Raw genomic sequence first — 21,098 nt, 5'->3', positions numbered from 1 at the left:
CATTCTATAGCAGTATTTTTAGCAACTATTTTCAACAGCACAATCATTTACTCCTTGAGTTGTAGAACTACAAGTTTCTCTTTGACACATATTTGCTCTAATGTAGACCTTTCACCAGTGTTTGCTCTAAAGTCATTCTTTGACAGCTTTTTCAATACTGTATCCAGACACTAGTGATCAATTTCTTGCCTCTTCCAGAGAATATCTGCCTTTTTTGTTTTAAGGCTGACTTTCATCTCTTTCCACAGAAAATTCAAGACAGTTTTATACAAAACAATGATCAGAAAAATAATACAAAGACATTTGAAATCCAGAAGTCTCTCCTGCCAGCCTCCAAACTAGATTTAACTTTTCTTGAATTTACCTTAGCAGGTTCAAGCCTAAGATAGGACTCCAGCCCTTTTTATCCATCTCTTCTTAAGAGACACTGCTAAACTGACTTTGCCAGATGCTGAACTACTAGATGCTTTCTGCAGGAGATATTTTAGAACAATATTAACATGAATAAATAGCCTAGGGATCACTTGTCTTCCAAGAATCCTGGAAGTAAGACACTCAGAATATCTTCACTGCTGTCTTTTGTAATGCTCTTTTAACCTTTATTTCAGAATTTTCTTTAAGATTTCCTAGTGAACAAAGCCACACCACTATGCTAATAAAAGGAAGAACCAAGAGATACAACTTGAACAACTTACATTTAAAACTTGGCTTGAAAATGCTAACTTTGACACTATTGGAGAGGGCTCTGAAGGGTTCTCCAAGAAGAGGTGCTGTGACAAAAGAAAGTTGCAGAGGTGTGGCCTTGCATGCCATTGCATTTTCAGTATTTATTTCCTCCCAGTTATTGTCTGCAAAGCAAACAGTCTGGCCAGGGTAACCACAGATGGTCTGCTGGTTGGTGGGGGCACTGCTAGTAAAGAGAAATACTTTGATAATACACAGAAGAAGCAGTCTTGGTAGCAAAGCACCATTATGAACCCACCCACTTCATGAGGTGAAAGAAGAATCCACAAAACAACTCTTACTCCCCAGAAAACCACCATGTCCTTTCCAGGATGTCTACCACACGAACATTCTCCCCTCAGCACCCAGGGTCACATTGTTCCATTTTTTCCGGGTCTTTCACTGTTCCTCTTTCTTTTATCAGTCCTGTGTGTATGCAAGAGTCACAGGCTCCCAGTCACAGACACCCTTCAGACTTCCCTCTTACAAGCACTGCCCCTCCTTTGATTACACTCTTCATTCCCTTAATTTCTGGTTTTATCATTCTTACCCTTCACCTGTCCTTATACCTTCTTCTCACACAACCTTTTTTCAATGCAATCAGCATCCTTGGAAGCATAGCTCCCCCTAAAGATTTACAAGCTTTCACTGCCTCAAAATCTATCACAGGTAATAACATCAATCATAGACTTTCAGTGCTAGACCTTTCCCTTTTTTACCAGTGTTCCTCAGGTATTTCTCACTTCCACACCCCTTATGCCTCCTGATTTTTGTGTGTGCATATAATGTGCAACCTCCCTCGTGTGCCTGTTATCAAGAGAGATGACAAGGTAAAATGCAAATAGCAATCCACTCTGATGAAAAAATGCTTCAGCTGGTGAAAAAGCAAAGATAAACTACCATCTAATTCTGACTTTATAAATTTGGATTATTTGCTGTCCAGCTAAATCTGAAACATACTTAGGGTTTTCCTGCACATGCATTGTCAGGGCTGAAGAACAACCATACTCTGAGAGAAGATGCAGCAATTTATGTCAAATCATTATTATCAGAGATAAAAATCTCTGGAGTATTCCAGAGTGTGATGCATTTTTTTCTCTGAGGAGACACAGTGTGCTGTAATATACTTGGTTCAAAGCAACTATGCAGCTTTGTACAGCAACTGGAGATGATTAATAAGAAGAGAATGCTGAAAATTTTCAAGTTCTGTTCTTTCATGACAGTTTTGAGTATTTGCATTACTCCCCTTCTTTTTAAAAAGAAAGTTCCTTAATCCTTCCAATAGTTCTTACAATTGTGCTTATTATGTATTGAGATTGAGTTCTCTTACCAATTGTCTGCGGTGAAGTTCAAAAGGATTTGTTGCTATAGCAATACTTCGTGTTGATTCAGAAATTAATGATAAAAGAAGTGGCAATTAGCACTATTAATTTTTCCTAGAAAAACATGGGGAAGTGCTAAAAGGCTTCTGGCCCCCAAAAGAAAAAAAACAAAAAGGCAGTAAGATTTTGCATAGGTGACCATTATAGAGCTTGCAGCTATAAAAGCAAGCATAATGGATATTTCATGCTTCAGTACATGCAGCATGAATATTGCTGCCTTAATAGCTCGAGACAGACTCAGCCTCTGCTGTGTTTCAGGAATTCCCAGAAGACCACAGGGATGTGTCTCCTTTCAGTCATAACGGAACCCTGTGGGACAAGCTCCTCTACAGTAGTGTCAGGAAGGGAAATTGAATACGTTTCTCTGCAGATTTGACACTGTTCTTTTAGTGTTTTGCAGGGACCTTCCTTTGGCATTTTTGGTGAATGGAAGTATGTTGCTCCAAGATAATGACCTGCTTATTCTCATCCTTGATTAACAGCCAGGAAGCAGACAAGTGTTTTCCAGGTCATACGAAACCAAAAGAGGTAATTAATTTTCAACACCAAGACTGCTTATCTCTAATTATCTCACCAAATTATTTGGTTTTGTGGTAGCCCAGGACCTTCTGCATGGTATTTAAGGTTTTAGGTTTTTTTAAAGGCTTGGTTGTTATTTCAATCATATAAAGGATATAGTGTGGCTGTGTGTGACTGTAGTACAAGGCAGAAGAAAATGGAACGCTTCGCTTCTTCAGTATGTATTTAGTGAGGTTTTTCTTAATGTATGATTTGACAGCCTTAATAATGTATTTCCTGCTATTAGAATCCCACATAATTACTAAACTCAAATTTCCTTATTTCATAATGAAATAATGGAGGCTTTTTATAAATCCTTGTGGATGATAGATAGCATTTTCCCCCTTCAAAACTGTCAGGCTTATTTCCTTTAGGTGCTACAGCTGATACCTCATATCTTCATGCAGGAATGTCGGGAGGCTTTCTTAAAACCCATTAATCCTAGATGCTGGGAGGGTCTTCTCCTGCTTATGAGAAGGACAGACAAGAATAATGAGCCTGCAGGACAATGTATGTTGTCTCAGCTTTATACATTTCACCTGAAAAGTTGTCCCTCCATACTTCACATGAAGCCTTAAAGGTCCTCAGCATCTGGCTCCAGTACACCTAATGCTGTCAAATAAGGTAGTAATGGACAAAATGTTACACACAAACACAGCTAGAGCTCAGCAGGTAACCAATATTGTACAAAGCCCCATGGCCAACCCCTGGCACCAAGATTAGATTGTTTTCTTTAAGAGAAGCGATGTACATACAGAGACATGTCCTAGTAGCTTCAAACATATTTTTAAATCTCTTCCTTCCAAATTTCTCAGTCATCTATGAACTTATCTGTAAGAGGTAAACTTTTGACTCTTTTTAGTACAAAGCTTTGTAGGCCATAATTAATCTTCTTCCCACGGGAATGAAGAAGGACAGAGTATCATTCAAATAAGATGAGAGATTAACCTTACACATCATCATCGCACAGCCTTCCTATCCAGAGAGGAAAAGGAAAAATAGAGAAATATGTATCACCATAGAGCAAAAGTCCATCAACTTGTTGAACATAACTCAACAATCTTGGAAGCCCCCAGTCACATTCCCTACCCCGACAAGAACTCTCCACAAACTAGCAGAGCAGCCACAACCTCCTGGAGACCAAGACTGGGCCTAATGCACACGACAGAGAACAATTTATCAGATATTTGGTGTGCATAGAATTCTGATACTGCGGCTAAAATGCTGTATTGCACTGGGCTAAATGAACAAAACTTTGAATTTGCTTGCAGGAAATTGTTTTAAATTAAAAAGGTTTTGTTTACTCCATCTTAACCAAGAAAGCATAGAAAACAGAGAAGGAAAGGTAATGGCATTGACAAGTATCTGTATTTTCAAATAATACCCAGGAAAACATTTTCTGATAATCCATACTGAAGCTGTACTATTAATTATTTCTCTGTAACTATCTCCATCAGGATTAATTTAGACAAGTATGAAACTACCTCCAGCTTTCATTGCAGCAACCAATTATTTATCATTTGTAATATAACTGGCCTTTTTTTTTTCCAAAGATTTTCCAACCACAGAAAAGACTCTGCCTTCAGTTTGCAAACATTTTATAAAGAAACTCACTTAAGCCTTCCCTCCTTTACACCAACAGATGCCTCCAGCATGAAACTGACTACATACTTCGAATATGCGAGGGGATTAATCGCTCATCGTCGCCTATTTTACAGTCAATAATTTCAACATTTTATATTCCCAAGAGTGGATTCTGTCTTTGCCCTCACTGAATCTCCTAGCCAGAAGTACATGGACAAGGTTGCATTCTGCTGGCACTCAACCAAGGCACAAGAAATAGACAATATTGCAGCCTTATCCTCTCTTAAAACAAAAATAAGACATAAATAACTCCTTAGCATGAAGTCTTAATCTAATCATGGTATACGAAGCTTATAGTAAATTTATTTGTGTTTTGCACTCCAACGCCATCAGGAACATAGCCTGGTATATGCTGCAACACTGTGGGGTGGACTGGGAGGCACAATTTTTGCTTGTGATGGACACTCTCCCAGAACCTCTGACAGCAACCATGCAGCCCAGTAGAACTGATATTCTTCAATAGAAAAAGACACAGAAAGTCACAAAGAAAGTAGCAACATTGTTGAATGGATATGTGAAACAGACAACTTTTGGCGTTACCAGGCTCCTTTTTATTTCAAGCTTAGAGATCCATTCAAACATCTGTCACCTATTCACAAACTATGGTACTTAAATACCAATAAGGATACTGAGATGTCATTGCATATCATCCCCCACATAATCCTATAGATATTGCTCCTTATTTTAAAAATTAATTCTATATCTTCATTAAATAAGAATCTACCATTACAGCAAAAGAAACCATTAGTATTAGCAAACCCTTCAATCATATTTCATACTAGACTAAGCAGCCATGGGTTGACATACACTGAGCAGAGCTTTCATTGCCTTCAGATATTGCACAGATACTTTGCCTCCTCCTCGGAACACCATCTCCTAATGGCAAACAAGACGTAATAGGATAATGAACAATATTAATTAAGGTCATCCAGATCACTTCAAATGTTTTCCTGGTGTCAAGCACCTTTTGCACCCCTTCCTTTTTGAGTCACATAACACTGCGTAAGCACAGTAATTGCTGGCACAAAGTACACAATTAGGCTGTCTGCTACAATGAAGGCTGAGGGAGAATGGAAGATATGAACATAAGAACCATAACACTGTAGTATTCATGGGGAAGAAATTTCCACATTAGTCATCACAAGATTTTCTTTAGCATTTCAGGATTTGACCCTGAAAACACTCACGGCATGAAGACTAAAACCCAAATACTACTTCAATAAAGGAAGGTTGTATAGTTTTAGAGCAGCTACTATAGGTTAGAATGAAGAGCATAGTAAGTGTGACAATTTTTTAGACCAGCTTACAAATTAACCAACACACTTTACTCCTTAACACTAATACCTAGAACTGTAATTTAAGGCACCATTGAGCACTGTGTTTATGATGTTTCATATGGTCATGGTTGGTTTTCACTGTGAAAACCTACCACTGAGACTGCTGCTCTAAAATTACTTTATTAAGCTGTTGGATGCAGACTATATTGCTAGAAGTAAGATTTTTTTTTTTCCAGTAACAGAAAGAAAAATGCACTGCACTTGACAATATACAGATGTATGATATAACATATGCAATCAGCTCCCTCCAGAAAGTTACTATTCATCTACTCGAAAATGAGAGGAATTTACACCTCACAACAGTTTCTGTAATAAATAACGTTAGGTTCTATTTCTTTTGAAATAAACGTGAAAATGTACGAAACTGAATTTCTGGTTTTGTTGGCATATGTATCTGGTAGAAGATGAAAACTTGCAACATATTTTCCTATAGGTGCCAGTAAGTCAGATGAATTTCATACTGGATTATCCCTGGAGCATTTCATCTCTTTGTTACTAAAATCCAGAAAAACTGCTACATCCAAAACAGTCCAAGAGAATTGTTTTCAGTGTTTCAGCTCAAGTCAACAGATTCTTGTTCCCTGTTGCTGGAGTTACCCTGTTAACACGCACATGACACTGAAATAAAAACACTTTGAATGAGATTCAGCACTGGTCTTCGTATTGCTCTACAGGACAATAATGTTCACATAAAAGCTTCTGGTAATAACAGGGCTATTTAAAAACAAACAACAAAATGTATCTGTTTTTTTAAAAAAAGAGAACACAAAACACACAACATCAGAAAACCCTACAATACTTCTTCCATGCTGTGGAAAATTGCTGCTGTATGAGCAGTGTGCTTGCTTCCAAGCTGAGGCACATTTCCGAAAGCCATCAAACTAGCTTCCATTCCAGAAAAAGCAGCATTCCCTACTGCAGTCCTGGTCCAACACAAGTAAGCAAACCAAACACTGCTAGATTAAAAAGAGGTAGACAAAATCAAATCAATATATCATTCACTAACTTTGAGGTATATAGGCAGGTAAACAAACAAACAAAAGGTAGAAATAATTCAGTCAATGTAGGATGCAAACACTGGAAAATATATCTCTTGGACAAAAACATCCCCAGGAGAAATCCCAGATTTTGCTTGCTGTTTTTAAAGTTTCTCGACCTGTGTCAGCAATATTGAAGTTATAGTACTTCTGTCTGTGACTACTTCTATATATGGTCAGCACAGATATTAGCTGGGATTTGCGTTTTTCCAAAGTAATCCCAGACAATCAGGAGGCACTTAATCAGTATGAAAACCCACACGAGCCGATCCACAGCCCTGCACACGAGTCCATTTGGTTTTCTCTGCCCAAAGATTTACACAGCGAAGGGAATATGGCTAGTTCTGGTTTTAAGTAAACACTCGAGCTGTGCTTTAGACACTCCTGAGGGTGCGCTGGCAGCGCACCCCCTGCCCAGCGCTGCCTCCCCAAACTCCAGCCGCACACCAGCCCGCGCTCCGGCGCGCAGTCCCGAGGAGCCCCGTTCGCTCCCGAGCGGAGCGGGCACCGCACACCGCGGGGAGGATCAGCCACCTGCCCGGGCAGGCCGAGCACCGCCGCGCACCCCCGGCCGCCCCAGTGGGACCGGCCCGACCCCCGGCGGCACGTCGAGCCCGGCTCCGGGCGAGCCGCCACAGGACGGCATTCCGCGCCGTGCAGCCGCGATCGCGACCCCGCCGAGCCGGGGCGCACGGCACCGCTCGAGGGGCGCAGCGGCCCCGGGAGCGGCGGCTCCGCCGGGTCCCCCCGGGAGCGGAGCAGCCCCGCCGCGGCACGCGGAGCCCTCCGGCGGCCGCCGCCGCTGCCACAGCCACAGCCCCTCGCCCCGGCTGGACAGGGGGTTCCGCGTTTCCGCAGCCGCTTCGAAGCGGGGACCGTCCGCACAACTTTCCCCGCGGCGAGCCCGGCTGCGCTGCCGGCCCGTCTGCGCCGCACGCCGCTCCCCGCCGCTGACACCCGCGCACGCTGGGGAGGGCAAACACACAAAAAGCTCCCGAGACCCGCCCGAACCGGCATTTCTCCTCCGTCCTACCTACCCGGCTCCCGGAGACCCCACACCGCCCGCTCCGCGCCGAGCGCTCCGCGCGACGCCCAGGTGGCGTTAGGAGCGCGCTTCCCACGGGCGGCGCGCCCCCGGCGGCCGGAACATCCCCGCCGGGCGCCGCCGGGAGGAGGGCGCTCCGCAGCCGCCCGCGCCGCGGACACCGCCGGCACCGCCGCACCTGTGCTGGGCGGGCAGCGGCGCCGCCCCGTCAGTGCCGGCCCGAGCGGGGGCGGGGGCGCGCCGGGACCGCTCGCCCCGCGCCCGCCGCCGCCGCCCTCCCCAGGCAGCCGCCGCCGCACGAGGGACCCCCCCCATCGCCGCCGCTCCGTGCGCTCATTGGCCCGGCTGCCGTGACCTCACGGGGCCCGCCCCGCCCCAACGCCGACCCCGGCCCGGGGCAGCGCTGCGGGCGCGGCGGCACCGCCGGAGTGCGAGGCCGGGCCGCCCGACGGGCGCTCCCAGCTGCTGGGACCCTGCGGAGAGCCGGCGGGCGGGGACGGGAGAGAGCGAGTGTGCCCGCGGCACCCGCCCCGGGGTGCGCGGAGTTAAAAGCACGGGGCTGCCAAAGCCGTCCCTCGCCCTTGCCAGCAACCTGCGAAGTAGCAAGGACTCAGACGAAGCTAGGTGGGAAAGCCTTCCGTCTGTCTGCGATGGTTTCTTCTCTCCTTTTTTTTTTTTTCCTCCTCCCCCCGCAGATTTTCCAATCTATTTTTATTGGTTTTAATTGAGACGTGTGAGCAGCTATTGCTTGAAGATTGTGGCCCATTTGTGGAGAGTAAATCATTCTCTGTTGCATATTAAATATGCCTCTTAATGAGACATCAAATAATATACCCTCATGTAGCTCTGTAATATATATTAATATGGTATTTATTCATTACCATCAACTTTTCAAAAGGTCTGCTTAAAATATTCTCCCCTCTCAGCTAATCATGGTACGCTACAAACTCATAGGAAGCCAAATAATTTATTAATATATGCTTATACTCAATTAAAACATGAAGAATGTAAAAAATCTGCATTTTAAAAGATCTTGTGGAAGTATGTGATGACTTACTGTGTCTAATTGAGGTGTTTCACATTGCCATGTTGCTTATGTCATAAAATATTAATAAATTTAACTTGAACCCCTTCAACACAAAAGAAGTGCAGCATTTAGCAGTTGTTTTTGTGGGCAGCGTTGCTGGCTGCCAAGTTGCTATGGCATAGGGCAGCAGGGTGTGTTCTGCTTGCCTGTTTGTGTATTTCTTGGCTAGGTGGAAAAGTTACAAAGTAGGGCTCTGGAGAGCAGAAACAAAACAGCAGTGTATCCTTTCGAGGGCACCAATTCTCTGTTAATCTTATAAATTATATTGTTTAGATTACCTACTACCCTCAGAACAAAATTTTAGAAACTTGGGGTTGACCTTGCACCTTTTGCATTCAGTGAGGAAGAATCACCCGCGCCCCTTGTCCTTATGCTGGGGTTTTCACAGAAAGTGCCACAGGATCTGTCATGATGGATGACCATGACCAGAGCCTGTGAAAGAATGTGTAAAATTCCAGGTATCTGTTTTCAACACTTAGAAAGAAAATTTGTTAATCTGCCGGTTTTAAATTAATGAAATGGTAATTCATAACACTCTAAAAAAATACCTGTGGGGTGAAAAAGCAAAAACCAAAAATTACTTACATATCAAGAAAACGAAGGTCTCTTCTTGCTGTGCGAAGATTCCCCTGCTTTTGAGCTCTGGGTATGTTGCTTCACTGCCTGCCTGTGCTTTTCTTTTTACCTTGCATCTCAAAATAGCTTCAGTGAAAGCTCTATCCCGTGTAATAGGAGGCTGGGGTTTCAGCACAGCTGCGAGCCCCTCTGAGTCGTCTCAGGTGACCCTTCACAGTGAGATTGTCCTTGGTGCCTCTGCACCTCAGCTGCCGAGGGCTCAGCACCCCCACATGTTGGAGAGGAGCTCTCAGGATGCACCCCTGGCATTTAAGGTTATTTTAGAAATAGTGAATTTATTTTTGTGCCACTGAAGGTGTAGCTGAAAATTCGACCATCTTTTCCCTTTTGTCACTTGTATTAGCTGTTAAATTTGTGTAAGGGCTTCCCAGCTGTATGTGCACTAAATATAGATAAGGTAATCTTAGGTTAAGATCTTTATAATGCATTGAGGATTCATAAGGGGGAGGAAAACCACTCCAGATAGTAAATTATGTTATGATTTGACCAGTGTCAAAAAATGCATAGCTTTGTATCTACCATGGCTTCATTAATTTCTGAGGTTGAGGGTAAAGTCATCTATGTCCATAATGTAGAATGTATTTTAGAAATGAATTTTAAGATTCAAAGCAAGCTGAGATCAGCTTGGCTTTGAATTTGCCATGTTTTAAGGCACATATCAATACTTTATAAATCATGGCTCTGTTGCCTAGTGTAATTGTGTAACATAAATATATTTAACCTTGAGTCATGCAAAGTGAGCCTTTGAAGCAAATGTATACACACTAAAATCAGTGATCCTAGAAAACCTGTATAGGACAATGTCTGTATAAAGAAGACTCAAGGCAGTCAACGAACTGGTTAGGGATGCCTAAGGTATGGGAATAAATTTTGCAATAATGCTGCTAAATAATACTCTTTACAGAAAATATCCATTGATTTTAACAAGCTCTTTATGTGAGAGGAGACCAGAGGTTTAAACCTGCACAGTACAGCTCCTGGGTCTAATGCAGGTCTTTACATTATATTCCTAAGAAGGCACAGAGATGGAGATGGCTGTTGGAGATTGTGTTGGGTTTTGGTTTTGTTTGTTTAGTTTTGCTTGTTTTTTTTTTTTTTTTAACTAGGAAATCTTACTTGGGTACTACTGTACTTTTTGTGCTTGTGTTCATGACATTGCTGTTCCCAGAATTTGTGCATTCATTCTCTGGATACTCTGTGGTCAAGTATTTGCAGATAAGATACAAAAAAAGCTCATTAAGAAATCAATTGAACACTCCTTGAAGTTATCCTTGAAGGACCTTCTTGAGTGACATCACTTCCTCGTCTGTGGTTTCATTCATTACATGGAATGTTTCATTCAGAAGATCAGACGATAAAGATCATCTTTTACTTTTTGCTCCTGCCCATTCTGTTCTTCTGGAACAGCAGATTCTCACATCTATAATAGTTAGGAACTTCTATTTTTAAGCTTTAATTTATTTCTGAGTACTTTATTCCCATTCGTCTTGCCTGATGATACTAGCCTGACTCGAACTAGCTCACCATCCTCCTGTGTTTTAATGTCTTTATAATGTCCCCTCCATACTTTTGCTCTTCTAAACCTGTGCTTTCATAGGCTTGTTGTGTAAATGGGGTTCCTCTCTTCTCTGCTAATCCACACTGCAGTTTTGTATCGTCTTTTTGTTCAGTTTATTTTTGTTTGTTTGCTGTTTGGATTGAGTTTCCTTCAATATAGGTGAAATTATATACAGTTTCTGACAAGGCGCTAAATACACCCAGTTAGAAAGAGCTCAGAATGGTGACAGTGCCCTACACTGTAAGCCAGTGCCCATTCTGCTGCTTCCACAGCTCACTCATGTTGCTGACTGATAGCTACCTTCTGAACAAATAGTATTGACAAAGATTTCTTTTGCATCTTTTGTTTCCAAATGATAGTGCCCAGCTCACAACAGAAATTCCTGTATTTAGCTTCTGTGTGCACTCTGTGTACTTTCTGTTTGGCCTCACTGTCTTTCTCACTTTGTGCCTTACTGTGTCCTTATGAGCACTCTGTTTTTTGGGGTTTTTTTTTTGGTCCAGTCACCAGATACTCATCAGTCGCCCCTGGCAGCACTTCTAAGCTTTGTCTCACCAAGACCCTCAGCTGGCAGATGCCTCACTTTGGCCAAGGCCAAGCAACTGCTGCTCTGTAAGGAATTTCACCAGCAGTGCATCTAGCCCGCTGATCTGTCAACACAACACACCCCATTGTCTCCTCCTTGTCCAGTGCCTTACTGTATTGACATTCTTTTACTAATCCTCATCCTCTTCAGCTTAACTAACAGTTTCCCATGTGTCACTGTGCCAAAAGCTTTACTGAGCGCCAAGTAGATCAAGTCTGCAGAATTCCCCTTGTCAAGAAAATTATCTTGTATAAAGAAAAGGATCAAGTTAGGCACAATCTACTAAAACTGCCTCTTATCCGATTTTCATCATGTAAATCAGTGCAAACCACACACCACTCCATAAACTCATGTAATCCTTGAATTTAAGCAAAATGAAAGTCGTGTTAATGGCTGATGATCAGGGTCACACTAAAGCCAGCAACTAAGCATAGCTGAAACAATAAGACACATTTTGTGCTGTTTTCTAAATACGTACAATAAATATGGTTTCATTCACGGTTGATAATGGTTCCAGAAAATGTCCAACAAAGATGACAGTAGTCCACAGTTTTCCAAATGGATAATTTCAAACATTGTTGAATATAAGATCTGACAGTTTGTGAGGAAAACAAATACAAGCAGAAAGCATGTTCAGATGGGGCCTTGTCTGTATAAAACTAGTCTACTCAAGACAGCAATTCAAGTTCTAGACCAAATATTCACTAAATACTAATTTAATTTTTGTAACAATTTGATTTCACATAATGGGAAACACATCCAAAACAATTAATTAATATTTTGAAGACATTTGTAAGCTTTATATCATTATTTCTTAATTGTGAAATGCATGCAGTAGCCATAGCAGATGTGACAATGAGGTAAATAGAAATGAAGGGCTTTTTCTTAACTTGATACAAAAAAAATACATTTATCGCCTTCCTCTCCTGACACCTGTTAATGCCCAGCAGAAGTATGAATTGAGTGTGTGCTCATTTTAGTAGCAGTTTTTCCCTTTAAAAACAGCTCATTATGATTTCTCATACTCTTTACCTTTCTTGTTTTGAGCTTCCACCTCTTTCTGTGCTGGGAAGAGACTCTCAAGGATTCCCCACTTCAGCGTGGGCAGAGCACTTTGTGCAGGATGGGTGAGAGGGAACTGCATGAGGTGAGACTCCAGTGGCTTGATGGGGGAATTGGACTGTAGAGCTGAAAGGGTGCAAGTCTGTGGCACCCTTGCCCACACAGATAAATTTCTGTCCTCAACCAGGCTATGCTGTACAAAATACAACCAGCTCTGCATGGAGACTGACAGCTTTGTCATAGGATCCATCATTTCTTTCCTTCTTCTTTAAATGTGGGTTGTTGCAGTTTTTTTCTCCTAGACTTTTTATTTTGTGCTATTTACTTTTCATTTCTCATAATGAGACCCACATCCCTGCAGATGCCATATATCCAGTCCATAATCATTGTTCAGGGTCAGAAAAAGAGAGAAGAAAAAAGAAATGAGTGTAAAGAGGATTGTGCAGTCGTACTTGAGAAAAGTACGTACTTGAAAACTTCTGATTGTTTTCAACAGCAAGCAGAAGCATTTGCAGTTATGGTGAGGGAAGAGTTTGCAATCAAAGTAGTGAGAAACTGGAACATAATTTTGGTAGAAACACTTTTCAAGGGCTTGTATTTCCATATTCTCTCAGGTAATGTGATCCAGAATGTCTTCAGTACTTAAAAATATTTTAGGTTAGGTAGGGGAAATAAAAACACTTTGTTATTTAACTTGAATACAAAACTAAATTTGTGAAATACTAGCAATTTTATCTTCTAGGCAACCTTTCAGAGTTACTAAAATCACTAATAAGGTATATATCAACTCCTAGACCACGCAAAAAACTGAAGCACACAAAATAAAGAAAACAAATTTAATGAGGTAGGAAGGCTCTTGGTGTCAATGAAGAAATGAAAAAAATATATCAGCACCGGAGTCTCAAATCATCTCTTTTTGCAAAGCGAGTATGCACAGGCTGCTTAGAAAATAAATGATACGCTCAAAGCTGGTAGAGGAATGCAAAACACTTATTCCCAAGCAAAACACTTCTTTTTAGCGTGTAATCCCACCATGGCACTTCTCTGCTACACACACTGTAAAAGGTACAGATCTGATATGTCATTATGCAGTTGCAGCACGCTTAAACATTTCTGGTTACTGCAGACTGAGAGCTATTTAATACCACAGAATAAAAAAATATAGAGTTGAAAAAATAGAATGTCACTGTAGTAAAAGACAGATCAGTAACTCTGTTATGACTCAGTAGCTCACAATAAATTATTTAAACAACTTGAGCTCAAGAATGACCTTTCAGCCATTGCAAGGCAGGAAAAATATTTTCCTTTCTTAACCTCCACAATTCAAATTCCGCTTCTTCCATCAAAATCAGAGGACCAAGATGTGGGGACTTGGTGATTAATCTCAGACTGTGAAGCCCTGAAGTGCCATCAATCAGGTGTAGATGGTAACTTGGTAATGGAAGCACTGGGAGAGGGTCTGCTGAGCAGAAACCAGAGGCACACCATATTGCTTATCATAAATTTTGAAGCATTTATGACAGAATATTTAAAATTGATACATTCTTCAGTAGTTTTGAACAACTCAGGTATTGAAGCACATACTTTAATCAATTCTAAGCTATAAAAGTAAACTTTAGGTACATATTATTGCAGTGCATTTTATAGACATCCAACGGACATTGGAAATTTGTAGGTCAAGCTCCATTAGCTCAGAGTATCTACACATCTGCATCCCTTTGAAATCTGACCTACTTCACATGCTTTTAAGGATAAGCCGTGCACTTGTGTCAAAGCGTGGTTTAGGAGTCTCCTTATCTCATCTGCCAGGTGCGGGTGGCGAGGTGCAGGCAGTTTCTGTGCGGGTGGCAGGGGCTGCCCCAGCTGGGCACAGCCCATTCCAGCTGGGCACAGCCCATTCCAGCCGGGCACAGCCCATTCCAGCTGGGCACAGCCCGTTCCAGCCAGGCACAGCCCATTCCAGCCAGGCACAGCCCATTCCAGCTGGGCACAGCCCATTCCAGCTGGGCACAGCGTATTGCAGCTGGGCACAGCCCGTTCCAGCCCATTCCAGCTGGGCACAGCCCATTCCAGCTGGGCACAGCCTATTGCAGCTGGGCACAGCCCGTTCCAGCCCATTCCAGCTGGACACAGCCTATTCCAGCTGGGCACAGCCCATTCCAGCCAGGCACAGCCCATTCCAGCTGGGTACAGCCCATTCTAGCTGGGCACAGCCCATTCCAGCCCATTCCAGCTGGGCACAGCCCGTTCCAGCCCATTCCAGCTGGGCACAGCCCGTTCCAGCTGGGCACAGCCCGTTCCAGACCATTCCAGCTGGGCACAGCCCATTCCAGCTGGGCACAGCGTATTGCAGCTGGGCACAGCCCGTTCCAGCCCATTCCAGCTGGGCACAGCCCATTCCAGCTGGGCACAGCCTATTGCAGCTGGGCACAGCCCGTTCCAGCCCATTCCAGCTGGGCACAGCCCATTCCAGCTGGACACAGCCCGTTCCAGCTGGGCACAGACCATTCCAGCTGGGCACAGCCTATTCCAGCTGGGCACAGCCTGTTCCAGCCCATTCCAGCTGGGCATAGCCCATTCCAGCTGGACACAGCCCGTTCCAGCTGGGCACAGACCATTCCAGCTGGGCACAGCCCATTCCAGCCCATTCCAGCTGGGCACAACCCATTTCAGCCCATTCCAGCTGGGCATAGCCCATATCCAGCCGGGCACAACCCATTCCAGCCCATTCCAGCTGGGCATAGCCCATTCCAGCCAGCTCCAAGGTGCCACTGCAGGGTTCGCCTGAGCTCTGCCGACGTGCTCCAGCTGCTTTCAGGAAAGCCTGCTTCAGAATGGGCCAAACACAATTTTTTTAAATGGTGAAAAATCTCAGGATCTTTTGCTGGTCGCTGTGACCCTGAGAAATTTAAAAAGTCTTTTCCCAGCCCGAACGCTTGAAGAATGAGTCGGAGCTCTTCAGTTCTTGGTCTCCAGGTTGTTTATTGCATCTTATCTATAAAAATTTTTCTCCTGCCCTGCCGAAGTCTGTCCAGCAGGACAGTTCCAGGCACACTGCCTGCCCCCCAGGGCAGTGTTATGTCTTTATACTAAAAAGTATGTATACAATATTTACAATTACCTTCCAATGCCTATCACCTATGTTAGCCAGTGAGCTTCTACTCTAAACCAATCCAAAAGTGCCAACATCACAGCAGAAGATGGAGGCCAAGAAGAAGAAGGAGAAAGGCTGGACCCGCCCAGATTCCTCCATCTTGCCTCCTGAACCCGCATTCCAGAAACCCCAAAATCTACTTTTTCACCTCATGATAACTTCACTATTATTCTACTTAAACTGTTGTGGCTGGCTGATCTTCATATGAGGTTGGTAATTTGATCCACGGGTCATAATCAAAACCACAGGTGGTTTGGGCTCCGTGTCAGGGCTTCTGAGCCCCCTGGCAGGGGTTCTGGCCATCCTGGACAGCCAGAGGGATGTCCTGGGTTCCCACAGAAAAACAGCAAAATGAACAGCAAGGAGGGAGTAGCAGGACATGGGGGAAGTTGCTCCAGGCACCAGAGTGTCTGCAGCCCCTGGGCAGGGTGAGCAGCGAGCAGTGCAAAGGGGCTGGAGCAGCACAGGAGAGCTGCAGCACACCGACCACGATCCCCATCCTGACCCTCTGTGCTGCCCGGGACTAGCGAAAGGGAGCGGAGCTAGAAATGAAGGAGTGAAGTGGAGCCTGGGGGAAAAAAAGTGAGAGGTGCTGGGAAGGTGTTTTGATTTCTGCCCTTTATTTCTCACCATCCAACACTGTTGGTAATTGGCAATAAGCTAATTAAAACTTGACAAGTCAAGTGTGCATTGCCCATGAGGGTACGCAGTGAAGGGTCTCTCTGTTGTGACCTGCAAGCTTTCCATTTTATTTTCTCCTCCCTTCCTGCCTAGGAGGGGATTTAGGAGAGAGCTGCTGCAGCTGTCTGGCAGTTGTGCAAGGTTAAGCCCCCATGTCCCTACAGCTGAATTTGAAATGCTGCTGGGGGTTCTATGTGGACAGCCACAATGGTGTATTCACTGTATGAGGAAAAGCCAACACATCTAGTGGCTTATTTGGTGCTGTTTGGAAGAATACCTTGGAAGAATGAAGTTCAGTAGTTTTGGGGGAGCAAAAGTGAATTCTAGTGAGTGTCATACAAATATAAATTAATTTATCTCTAGTGTCTCCACATTTGAGTTCTGTTTAAGCAAAGAAGATTCTAATGTTTGACAGGTTTAAGAAAATTACATGCTGTTTCTGTGAGTTAAAAAATTGTTGGGGTTTTTTGTTGTTGCTTTTTGGTTGGTTGGTTGGTTGGTTGGTTGGTTGGTGTTTTTTCCCCCCAGAGATAGTTTTCCCACTAATAGAAATTTATTGAATCCAATTCTCATATTGAGAACACACTGAGGAATTTCTTCAGTGAAGTATCAAATGAGTTTGAGATACTTCTTCACATTGCAACAAATCAGCACTCTGCCAATTCATGCAACTCCGCTTAGGATGTAGATACTATTTCTTGATCATTGACCTGGAAATTTTTCTAAAACTGTGTGCTTGCTACTCCTTATTTTAAATAATTCACTTTCCTTTAGTTTTGCTAGAAACAATGAAAAAAACCCCATAGGAATATTTTGAAAGTGTAGTGGTTTGCACAGAAATTGTGAGAAGGAGAAAAAGGCTTTAGAGGAATCAGTGTGAAATGTGCACTAAAGTAGGTGTACGCATAGAAACTCTGTGGTTATGTGTTTGCAACTTTAGCCAGGCTCTTAGCACATCAGCAAAATATTCTGTGATAGCAGCAGATATCAAAACATGGGAACTCTTCACATTGGTACCTAGAACATGATATATGAAACCCAACAAATATAATAAAAAATGTGGTTAATTTTGAGAGCCTTAAGATTGGAGGCTGTAGATTTGAAAGGTACAATGTTTTGATAACAATGCATAATATTGGCTATTTAATACTCATGCATATCTTCCATTTCCATGGTATCAGAATAGTACAATATTGCTAACGGGGAATGGTGATGTTGGATCCTGAAGGATCCTGAAGTTGTACAAGCTTTAGCAAATGCTACTTGCAAATGATACAGTGAGAAGGAGAAACAACATGGAAAAGTACAAACCCATTTTATCCTGTGTATCCACAAAGTAGAAGATGATGGGAATGATGACACCAAGCTGAGTGGCTCAGTTGACACACCTGAAGGACAGGATGCCATCCAGAGGGACGTGGACAGACACAAGTGGTCCTACAGGCATCTCATGAGCTTCAACAAGACCGAGTGCAAGCACTGGGGTTGGGGCAACCTCCAGCATCAATAAAGGCTGAGGCATAAACAGGTGGAGAGCAGCCCTGAGGAGAAGGACTTGGAGTGAGGGTGGTTGAGAAGCTGTGCATGACCCAGCAGTGTGTGCTCCCAGCCCAGAAACCAAACGTGTCCTGGGCTGCATGCAAAGCAGCGTGGGCAGCAGGGCCAGGGAGGGGATTCTGCCCCTCTGCTCTGCTCTGGTGAAAGCCCGCCTGCAGGGCTGCATCAGCTCTGGGGTGCCCAGCACAGGAAGGACATGGGACTGTTGGAGAGATTCCAGAGGAGGCCACCAAGTGGATTAGAAAGATGAAACAACTCTCCTGTGAGGAAAGGTAAAGAGAATTGGGTTTGTTCAGCCTGGGGAAGAGAAGGCTTCTGGGGTTAATTTCAGCCTTCCAGTACCTGAAGGGAGCCCACAAGAAATATGGAGAGAAACTGTTCACAAGGGCATATAGTGACAGGAAAAGGGGAAATGACTGCACACTGAAAGAGGGTAGGTTTAGATTAGATATTAGGAAGAATTCTGATTCTATGACTCTATAAAAGTTCCGTGTATATACTTTCAAAGTTTGAAGGCAAAGTCTGGCAAAACAGAGAAAATATTAATTGGCTTCTAATGTTCACTGCTTGCACATTCCAATCTTCAATCATCTTGTGCAGTATCCTTTTCATCTGAGTGAGGCTGATGCAGATATCTGGGAAGCTGGAGCCTGAGAGAAGTTTGTTTCTCCTAAAATGAGTACCACTGAATACTCGAGATAAATTCATTCAGCATCAAGAAATATTAATGGAACATATTTGGCCCTGTTCCTTAGCTTCTCCAAAAGCAGACATTCAGGGAAGGGAAATGTGCCACCTGGCCACCTGAAATTCCTGTTTTCTTTCACACAAAGCAATTTACAGAAAAGGGAGGCAGAAATCCCACTCTGGAGACCTTTTTTACCCCTCAGAGTTTTTTCTGTGGGTTTCTCTGTTTTGCCTGCCCCTGCCTGGGAGCATACAAGTGAGTGCACAGTGACTGGAGCCTGTATGCTGTGCTGTCACTGTGCACCAGCTGCCTGTTATTCAAGGAATGTTGTAAAACATCTCAGGGAGTCTGTGACTAACACAATTTCAGTAAGGATCCAGACAGAGGCACTAGAGCAGGAGTTAATTAGCAGCCTCCCAGCAGCACCAAAGTGAAATGGGAAGAGTCTGTGTTTAAAACCCCATCACTCCTCCAATCCACATAATTCACATTCATCACTCACTGTACAAAAGCAGCCACTTAACTCTTTGATTCTCTAAGTGCAAAACCAAAGCAAGGCAAATCTTTTCATATGCTTTGTAGTACCAGCTGCTGTACTGTCCTTTTACAGCTAATTAAAACCACATGATTTTCCAATTCACTTGGTGCAGAAAAATGTGTATTTTGGTGGTATATCATTTCAAAAGAGCACGTCTTGCTGCAGATTAGAGAGCAATAACTTGAGATCCTGTTAAGATCTGAAAAAAGAGTGAACAATTATGGTTGGCCTTCATCCTCAGGAGCCTTAAGAAATTATCATAAAAGTCCCTCCCCTGAGGTATAGTTAGATGCCATCTATGCAGCAAAATCCCTGCAGCTGAGCAGTGTAGGAAAAGGATTTGGCAGCTTCCCTAAGATATGTATATTCAAGTGGAAATTATTCAGAGGGAAAGCTTTGTCTGTACGGCTGAAGTTATTTCCAAGTGGGCCAGCAGTGTGCTGGTTCCAGGATTGAGGCAGCAAGGGGAAATAGCTCTTGAAAGGAAAGACAGAAAGAGCAGGAAGATTTTGTTCATTAGTTCATGGGTTAATAAATCAGTGTTTGTGATCTATTTTGAGGGCTCTGAATAATAAAAGGCAACCTTTAAGTGCTGAAATTCCACTCTTCTGAATTTGCTGTATAATTAAATTCGTGAGAATTATGCAGCCAAAAGGTTCACAAATCAAGTTGTTGGGGTTTTTTAAACAACTTTCAGTTTGAGGCTAATTAGCTGCTTCAGAGTCAGTAATGGATTTTTCATACGTTTTCTATGTTCATATTTATATTCAAAAACCATGCCCATAAAATAATGTACTCTTCTGGGGCATTCCAGCAGAAATTTTAATCAGTTAGGAAAGTTGATTAAGAAACTAACAGATTTGAAAAGCACTTTGCACTAATGCAGATTAAGATTCAGGAAGAGGATGCACCACAGTTTATATTTTAAAAAAACCCAAACAAATAAAGATGGAACTTTTTCCTTAATAATCCTTTTCTTTTTTTTTTTTTTTTTCTGTTTTCTGTGCTTGTTGTAATTTGACTGATCATAAATTCCAAATGCCCAGATATTTCATTTTTGCTCATAACAAACTCTTCTCAAAGTTTGCTGGAGAACTTTTTCTACAAAATATTTTTCATCAGGGTAAAACCTCTGAAAGAGAACATTGAAAATTTCCTTTTTCTGATTCCTGAGAATTTTAAAAAGTGCAAGCAAATGGTTATGCCAACACAGAGATGAATTTATTACATGCTAGTGTTAAGCACGAATCACACTAGTAAATGTAGGATTCTACTGTGTATATTTTGTAAATATTTGGTTTAATTGTTTGTGAAGCCAAGGCCTAAAATGTACATAGTTTTACTGATAAGCATGTATATGTTCATAGGGATCATGTTGAGTTAAAATGTAGGAGAAGAACTTCTCCAAATTTACATATTATTAGACAGGGACTGCTAGAAATAGAATGTTAATAGAAATAAGACAAAATATGGAGTTATCAGATTAACTGCTCTGATTAACTTCCTTCTTTATTATATTCGAATTATTACAGAAAGGAAACATAGACCCTTTTAGGAAGCCCTTAGGAAAGCAAACCCTGGATCCTGAGGCAGTAGCAGGAGTAATGAAATGTTACAGTCTCTATAAATATTTTTTTCAAGAACTGCCTTTAGTTGTGCCATAGTAATATTATGGCCTTAACTGTAAATGTAAACATAATGCTTTAGTGTAAAATGCTCTGTTATCTTTTGGCACAGCAAAAATATTGAGTATTCACTTCAGTGAAGAATGACTGGAAAACCTCTGATTTTGAAGCACATCTGAAGAGCTTCTGTCAGGACAAGT

General features: G+C 42.7%; 1 protein-coding gene across 2 annotated transcripts in view; it reads right to left on the bottom strand.

The window, feature by feature from the left end:
- Nucleotides 1-7,799, bottom strand: part of CHRM3 (cholinergic receptor muscarinic 3) — a 268,432-nt gene extending 260,633 nt beyond the window's left edge. For both annotated transcript variants that reach the window (XM_058019730.1, XM_058019733.1), the window contains exon 1: nucleotides 7,715-7,799. The gene's annotated coding sequence lies outside the window, so the exon portion shown is untranslated. The remainder of the gene's footprint in view (nucleotides 1-7,714) is intronic.
- Between the last annotated feature and the right edge of the window lie 13,299 nt (nucleotides 7,800-21,098).

The sequence above is a fragment of the Melospiza georgiana genome, chromosome 3 (assembly GCF_028018845.1).
Source record: "Melospiza georgiana isolate bMelGeo1 chromosome 3, bMelGeo1.pri, whole genome shotgun sequence".
NCBI lineage: Eukaryota > Metazoa > Chordata > Aves > Passeriformes > Passerellidae > Melospiza > Melospiza georgiana.
This window is presented reverse-complemented; position numbering and strand designations above follow the sequence as displayed.